At 45.7% G+C, this 8,081-nt stretch overlaps 1 non-coding gene across 1 annotated transcript; it reads right to left on the bottom strand.

The window, feature by feature from the left end:
- Window positions 1–6,684: 6,684 nt before the first annotated feature.
- LOC116970578 lies at window positions 6,685–6,876 on the bottom strand. Its single transcript, XR_004411197.1, has one exon. It is a non-coding gene; the product is annotated as a U2 spliceosomal RNA (small nuclear RNA).
- Between the last annotated feature and the right edge of the window lie 1,205 nt (window positions 6,877–8,081).

The raw sequence follows: 8,081 nt of genomic DNA, 5'->3' as shown, positions 1-8,081 counted from the left end.
TTGATGTATTAAAATCATGTTTTAGTGCACTCTAGAAGTATGATTTCAATGTTTTTTGTATGAAGTATTTTTAAGAGGTAACTTTTTAAGGGGTAACTTTATCCACACAAAGGGTGATGGGTGTATGGAACAAGCTGCCAGAGGAGGTAGTTGAGGCAGGGACCATCCCAACATTTAAGAAAAAGTTAGACTGATACATGGATAGGACAGGTTTGGAGGTATGGACCAAAAGCAGGTGGCGTAGTTGGGACATGTTGGCGGGTGTGGGCAAGTTGCGCAGAAGGGCATGTTTTCACACTGTATCATTCTATGACTACATTATACCTCCACCATGCATGAATGCTTCAAAATCAAGTGATCGAGTTTTATTGCCATATACTCAAGCATAGAAACATAGAAAATAGGTGCAGGAATAGGCCATCGGCCCTTCGAGCCAGCACTGCCATTCAATATGATCATGGCTATTCATCTAAAATCAGTACCTCTTTCCTGTTTTTCCCCATATCCCTTGATGTCGTTAGCCCCAAGAACTAAATGTAACTCTCTCTTGAAAACATCCAGTGAATTGGCCTGCACTGCCATCTGTGGCAGAGAATTCCACAGATTCACAACTCTCTGCGTGAAGAAAGTTTGTTCTCATCTCAGTCCTAACTGGCCCCCCCTTTATTCTAAAACTGTGACCCATGGTTCTGAACGCCCCCAACATCAGGAACATTTTTCCTGCAGTTACAGTAAGTGAAAATCTAGCAGGCAAGCAGGATGCTTTCACCAACCACCCCCATTTGAAGTCCACTATCTTCCACCGTATCTACCCAGTGCTTGGTACTTACTTCCAGCAGCCACTGGTTGTCCTCCAGGATGCACCGAACCCAGCCTGATCCATGCCGGTCACCTGGGCGAATTCGGCACAGAGACTCTCACGGCAGCGGCGCAATGTTTCGACGCCTCCGACGGCCCGGGACTCTTGCACTGAGGCTGCTCCATGGCCGGAGCTGCAGTGAGCGACTCGCCAGCCCGGCAAACACTCGCCAACCCCGCTCCCCGTCCGCATCTGTCCCCGCCGCTGCTTCCGCTTCCAGCACCCGCGGCCCATGCAGTTGATATGAGTTTTGAAATTTTCGTTGATCACAGAATTTCTCACAACATAGCGTGAAAAATTTGTGATCAGCGTGAGAATTTGGTGAAATGCGTGATTCTCACGCTCAATGCATGGGAATTGGCAGCCCTGCCTCTCTATCCCCCTCTCCCTCTCCCCCCTCTCTCTCTCCCCCTCTCTCTCTCCTCTCTCTCTCCACCTATCTTTCTCTCCCCTCTCTCTCTCTCTCCCTCTCACCTCACTCTCATCCCTCTCTCTCTCTCCCCCTCTCTTCCGCTCTCTCTCCTCTCAATCCCCCTCTCTCTCTCCCTCCCCTCCCCCTCTCTCTCTCCTCTCTCCCCTGTCTCACCCCTCTCACTCTCTCCCCTTCCCTCTCTCTTCTCTCTCCCCCTCTCCCCCCTTTTTCTCCCCCCCTCTCGCTCTACTCTTTTCCCCTCTCTCCCCCCAGCTCTCTCTCCCTCTCTCCCCGCCTCTCTCTCCCCCCTCTCTCTCTTCCCCCTCTCCCCCCTCTCTCTCTCCCCCTCTCTCTCGTCCCCTCTCTCCTCTCTCTCCCCCCTCTCCCCTCTCTCCCCTCTCTCTTCCCCCTCTCTCTCTCCCATTCTCTCCTACCCTCTCCTCCCTCTCCACCCCCTCTCTCTTCCCTCTTTCTTCTCTCTCTCTTCCCTCTCTCTCTTCCCCCCTCTCCCACCTCTCTCTCCCCCCTCCCCTCTCTCTCTCTCCACCTCCCTTTGAGAACCTGTCCCTTCGGCACAGCTTCCGACGCCTCCGCGGCCCGGGACACTCGCACTGTCCGGAGCGCTCCATGGCCAGAGCTGCAGCGAGCGACTCGCTAGCTGCGCAAACACTCGACAGCGCCGCTAACTCACCAGTCCCGGCTCCCCGCATCTGTTCCCGCCGCTGGTTCTGCTCCCATCCCTCCCGCAGCCCCTGCTCTCCAACACCCGCGGACCATGGAGTTTATTCGAGTTTTGAAATTTTCGTTGATCACAACATTTCTCACCACTGAGCGTGAGAAATGTCTGATGAGCGTGAGGACGTGAGAGTTTGCTTGAGGGCGTGAGTCTCACGCTCAAAGCGTGAGAGTTGGCAGCCCTGCGTCTGTAGAAGGGTCTAGACCCGGAACGTCACCTATTCCTTTTCTCCAGAGATGCTGTCTAACCCGCTGAGGCACTCCAGCTTTTTGTGTCTTTCGCATTAACATCGTGTTTCCAACTACGACATTATCACTAAATATTCAAGGAAAAAATGTTTGGGGTTGGTTTCACTGCAGACTTGAAAATCAGCTTAGTTTATTGTCACGTGTACAGGGGAAAGCTTTTTCCGCGTGCTATCCAGCACCAAAGTTGGGTGGTCAAAGACTTTGCTTGCTTTAGAAATGGCAGCTAGAGTCTGCTGTACAGGATGGTAAATTCCCGTGGCAGAATTAAATCTGCAGATTAATAGGTTTGCCCATGTGTGAACAATGGTTAGCATTTAAGAAATTTAAAAGTCTCAACTAATTTACATTCGATTGAGAAATAAAAGCTTCACAAGAAAAGTAATCCATCCATGATGCAAAAGTGGAAAATGCTGAAAATACTAATAGCCCTGTCCCACGGTACGAGTTCATTCCCAGAGCTCTCCCGAGTTTAAAAAATATCAAACTCGTGGTAAGCACGGAGAATGAACGTAGCGGGTACGTCGGAGCTCGGGGACGTCTCTTAGCGGCTCGTACCGCTAACGGCAGGTACTCGGGAAGACTCGCTAACGGCAGGCAAGCATGGGAAGACTCGTGAAGATTTTTCAACATGTTGAAAAATGTCCACGAGAGCCCCGAGTACCGACGAGTGGCCATTACTGTAAATCTCCGAGTTCGAATCAGGGCAAACTCGGGAGAGCTCTTGGAATGAACTCGTACCGTGGGACAGGGCTTTAAGCGTGTTCTGGTATTTTGTCTTTATTGGTCAGGGGGCATTGGGTACAAGAGTCGGGAAGTCAGGTTGCAGCTTTATCAAACTTCAGTTAGCCTCATTTGGAGTATTGCGTGCAGTTCTGCCCACCCTATTACAGGAAGGTTGTGCAGGGTTTGGACAGAGTACAGAAGAGGTTTAGCAGGATGCTGCTTGGATCAGAGGGTATGAACCATAAGGAAAGTTTGGACACACTTGGATTGTTTCCTCTAAAACACAGGAAGTTGAGGGGAGATCTGATGGAAGATTATAAAAATTATGAGAGGCATAGAAAGGGTAGATAGTCAGAACTTTTTTTTTTCTCAGACGTTTAAAACTTTAAGGGCATAGCTTCAAGAGTCAAGAGAGTTTTATTGTCATATGTCCCAGATAGAACAATGAAAATCTTATTTGCTGCAGCACAACAGAATATGTAATCATAATAAATAATATAACAAAAGCTTAGAAAAAAAAGAACAAACAATAACAGTGCAATAATAATAATAATAATAATGTCTATTGTAGTTCATAGCTTATTCGTTGTTGTGTTTAATAGCCTGATGGCTGTAGGGAAGAAGCTGTTCCTGAACCTGGACGTTACAGTTTTCAGGCTGTACCTTCTTCCTGATGGCAATGGTGAAATGAGTGTGTGGCCAGGATGGTGTGGGTCTCTGATGATGTTGGCTGCCTTTTTGAGCAAGTGACTTCCCTTCGATGGTGGGGTCAGAGCCGGTGATGGTGGGGAGGTCAGGCAGTGTTTACAACTTTTTGCACTCATTTCCGCTCCTGGCTGATCTATCGTTCCCTTTCAACCCAACCCTCCTGCCTTCTCCCCATAAACCTTGACAACCTTACTAATCAAGAATTTATCAATCTGCGCCTTAAAAATACCCAATGACTTGGCCTCCAAATCCCTCTGTGGCAATGAATTCCACTGATTCACTACCCTCTGATTCACTACCCTCTGATTCACTACCCTCTGATTCACTACCCTCTGATTCACTACCCTCTGATTCACTACCCTCTGGTTCACTACCCTCTGATTCACTACCCTCTGATTCACTACCCTCTGATTCACTACCCTCTGGTTCACTACCCTCTGATTCACTACCCTCTGACTAAAAAACTCATTCCTCAATCAATTAAGTTATTTTGGATTATTCTAAATATAAGACAGCACAATAGAGTTGCTGACTTAAGGCACCAAAGACCCGGGCACGATCCTGACTAGGGGTGTTGCCTGTACAGAGTTTGTATGTTCTCCCCATGACCTGCGTAGGTTTTCTCCGGTTTCCTCTCACACTCCAAAGACGTACGGGCGTGGTAAAATAGTAAGATTAAACGAGAACTTACCAGTTTGAAGTTTGATCTGTATTTTATGAGGAGTTACGATGAGGGATTACGTGAAGAACCCGCTCAGTGCGCAGGCGCGGCATACTTCCAAGCAGCGGTGTGGAATCACAGATAGACACAGTTATTTGAAGTAAACATAGTAAAGATAAGGAGACATCAATTTATTAGTTTGATCCATATAATGAGGGTGGGAGCGGAGGGCACGTAATCCCTCATCGTAACTCCTCATAAAATACAGATCAAACTTCAAACTGGTAAGTTCTCGTTTAATCTTACTATTTTACTTCGGAGTCACGTGAGTGACTACGTGAAGACTTCAAAGCTCTGTGATTTCAAACCGTGTAACAGTTCATACTTCACTCGCTGCCGAAGTCATTCGAGGGAGGAAGTATGGTATCGTAATCAACCATGAATCTGTTTGTAAAAACAATAATGGTGTTATTAACAACAACAAGACCAATTGCTCCCCCGGGCTTAAATTATATATTTTTTGCAGATTCTTTTTCTGCAAACGATACAGGTTCTGTCAGTGGTTTGTTATAAAAGTTTGGAACGTATACTCCGTAGACCACCCTGCAGTAGCCAGGATGTGGTCCATAGGCTCGTCCATCCTCTTAGTTACTGACATGGAAGCTGTCCTGGTGGAATAAGATTTTATACACGTTAGTATTTACTCCAGCAACTCCCAGTACCTGCTTGAGCCACTAGAGATAGTTTAGCTCGTCACCCGACCATGAGGTTTCCTGTGGCTGACCCATAAGGCTTTTTCCTCTCCCTCGGTATTCCTTATTGTGTCGATCTCTAAGTGGGTCATGACACATAAAACGTGGTTCAGGTGGGTATGCCCGGAATTTCATGACTGGACCTGATGTTCCTGGTCTGTTCTGTTTGGCCAACCCTTGAATGGGCATGTGACACTATCTGGTGTTATAACCATGTTGTCCCATCGCAGTAGATGGGAGAGCTGGCTCTTTGTGTTGATGTAAGGCCACCAGCATGTCCATCTTCAGGGTAGGCTGTTCCAGGGTGAGTGACCTGGCTGGTGATCATCCCCTAAGGTATGTCAGGATTTCACTGACATCCCAATTTGGGTGTACCTATTTCTGGGGAATGGATTGATATACCTCTCCTGTATCTGATCACCAGTGAGCGGTACCCAAGTTGAGTAGGCTAACAGAACATGTCCTTCATTGTGGTGAAGACCTGCCAGGAGCTCCAGTACAGTTTTTTTTTATTTTTATTTATTTATTTATTTATTTTTTTAAATTTTTTTTTATAGTTGAATGTGTAATTCCTGTTTTGGAAAACAGTGTACCATTTCTTGATGCTCCTCAGGTATGTTCCCTAGGATATGCGACGGAATACTGTCATCAGGTTGATAGTGCTGCTGATCCAAGCACAGCAATGGTCTTCCCAATTCTGCAATTCTTTTAATGACCATGTCGAGGATCACTGGGAACCATGCTTGTGGACTTGGTCCACTGTAATTTGCGTAGTACCCGACTGATGAAGCCGTAGTATCTATTGAAGAGGTAGAAGGAAAGGAAAACATAGAGATTAGGTTCCCCCCCCACCCCTCAATACGCGGGAATGTCTCCATTGCCGCTGCCTTGAGATTGGTTTCATGTGACGTAAATTAGTACGTGGTGATTTAATTGGATATAAGGAATCGATATCTGGTGTCCATATTGCTTAGTGATTTCAGCAAATATTTTTGGTTTAAATGTATGTTTACAGTATTTAGCTCACCTGATAGGTGAGTTACTGATGGTCAAACATGTTTGACGACATACGGTTTTCAATTGTTAATAAATTGTCACCTAATATCGATGTTCTCCGCCCAAGTGGTTTGGTATATGCCACCACTGATGTTGTTATCTTATAAACGAACATGCAAATTTGGTGGATTACTGAGCAAATGCTTCACTAGAATTAAGTAAGTTAATATATAACATGTTTAAGTCAATTCATATTGGCATTAAGTATTACAAGCTCAGTAACACATCAGGACACATAAGATGTTACTCAAAACAGGTGGAAGTGTACAACCATAATCCTTCCTGCCGATAAATTCCATGATAACACTACAGATTAATCCATTTGCCCCCATATTACAGGTATGGAGATAGTTTTGAACACTAGTATCTCAGCTCATAGGAAAGGTACAAAGTTCAGTAGCTGGTAATGCTGCTATATCCCAATTACTTTGCCACGTAGTTGATTGGTGGTTAATGCACCATGACTGATAGTCTTAATGAATACCAGATAACAACGTTGTGGATGGTCAACGTAAATATCTGGATATATATTTTGTGCACCGTTCCCAGAGGCACTGCAATACTGGGTCGATGCGTGGAGTGGACGGAGCAAGCCCCTATTCCATCTCCCTGTTCCAAAATTCAATTTAATATATGGTCCCTAGATAAGGGACGTATCAGATTATTAAACTGATAAGAACAGATACTACACTTGATCTTAGCCAAAAGGCCGAGAAGCGATGCAGCTAAAGCTGTATCCAAGGATAGTTTGTCGTTAATATATAGACATGCCATGACGGAATGTTTCTAAGTGTCAGGGCTAGTTGATTCTGGATAACTTTGACTTAAATGCCGCAACGCTCATCATGGTTACTCCATCCAGGTAATTGCGGTATATCCGAAACTTATATGAGAAGGTACTGAATAGTGTGCATCTTCAAGGTCGATGTCTACCATAAAGTATCCTTGGATCCATGGTAGTAGTTACAAATCCCATGAATGGGTATACCTGGTGAAATACTCAAGTGGTTTATCAACGATGGTGCGACATTCACCATCGTGGGAGGGTAGACCACTTGGGGTGCTTGCTGAATTGGTGGCAAGATATTAATTCTATTCCCCTTGTATTTATTTATTTATTTATTTATTTATTTATTTATTTATTTTTTTGGTATATAACTACCAAGAGTGATAGCTTCCTAACCAGGCGTGATTCATCCACCCCTTGTTAGTACAACCCTTAACCTTTATGTGATGGTAGGAACCATACTTATCTGTCTTCATTGTTGTTTTCTTCGGTTTCTGGTTCCTTGTTCTTGTAGGGACGATGTTTGTTGGGGGGTGGCGCATTTTCCCCTGGGGCCTGCTCTGGGCCGTGGCCTAAAATGCTACGGGTTTGGCATGCAGGCCCCGAGCTTTCACCAGTACCATGAGGTAGACACCCCTGGTGGACACGTAGAGGTACTGCTGTCTGGTTTAGTGTGGTGCTCATTCCAGACTCTGCCCTCTTGTGCCGAATAGTTTGAACACTTCGTCCAGTTTTTTAGGACTGGTTTGGTAAGTGCCAGGTAGCAGGATCTGTGCTTGTGAGGTCGGCGTTCTCATAGTCCTGTTAATTTCATAGATTGAGGGCAGGTTTGTGAGTTCATTTCAGAAGTTATGAGGTATACCGTTGAACAGTAGGGTCAGGTGTTTTGCCATACTACCCTGCCCTTCTGGAATGAGCAGGTGGACATGATAGCCGACGTCAGGGTACCAAATGCATTTTTAAAATATTTAGGTTAAATGCGCTGCTCAATGTATCCCCCAATAATGGCGGGCACTTTGAGTAAATGCAATTTAGGGGAGGCGTGATAAAACCAACGCCTCATGGCTACCTGTCTTGGAGAGGTTTTTTGGAAAAGACAGGTAGTAAGCTGGCCATCAGTTGAGACTGAAAAGCCATCT

This window comes from Amblyraja radiata, chromosome 2, assembly GCF_010909765.2.
Source record: "Amblyraja radiata isolate CabotCenter1 chromosome 2, sAmbRad1.1.pri, whole genome shotgun sequence".
Lineage (NCBI taxonomy): Eukaryota > Metazoa > Chordata > Chondrichthyes > Rajiformes > Rajidae > Amblyraja > Amblyraja radiata.
This window is presented reverse-complemented; position numbering and strand designations above follow the sequence as displayed.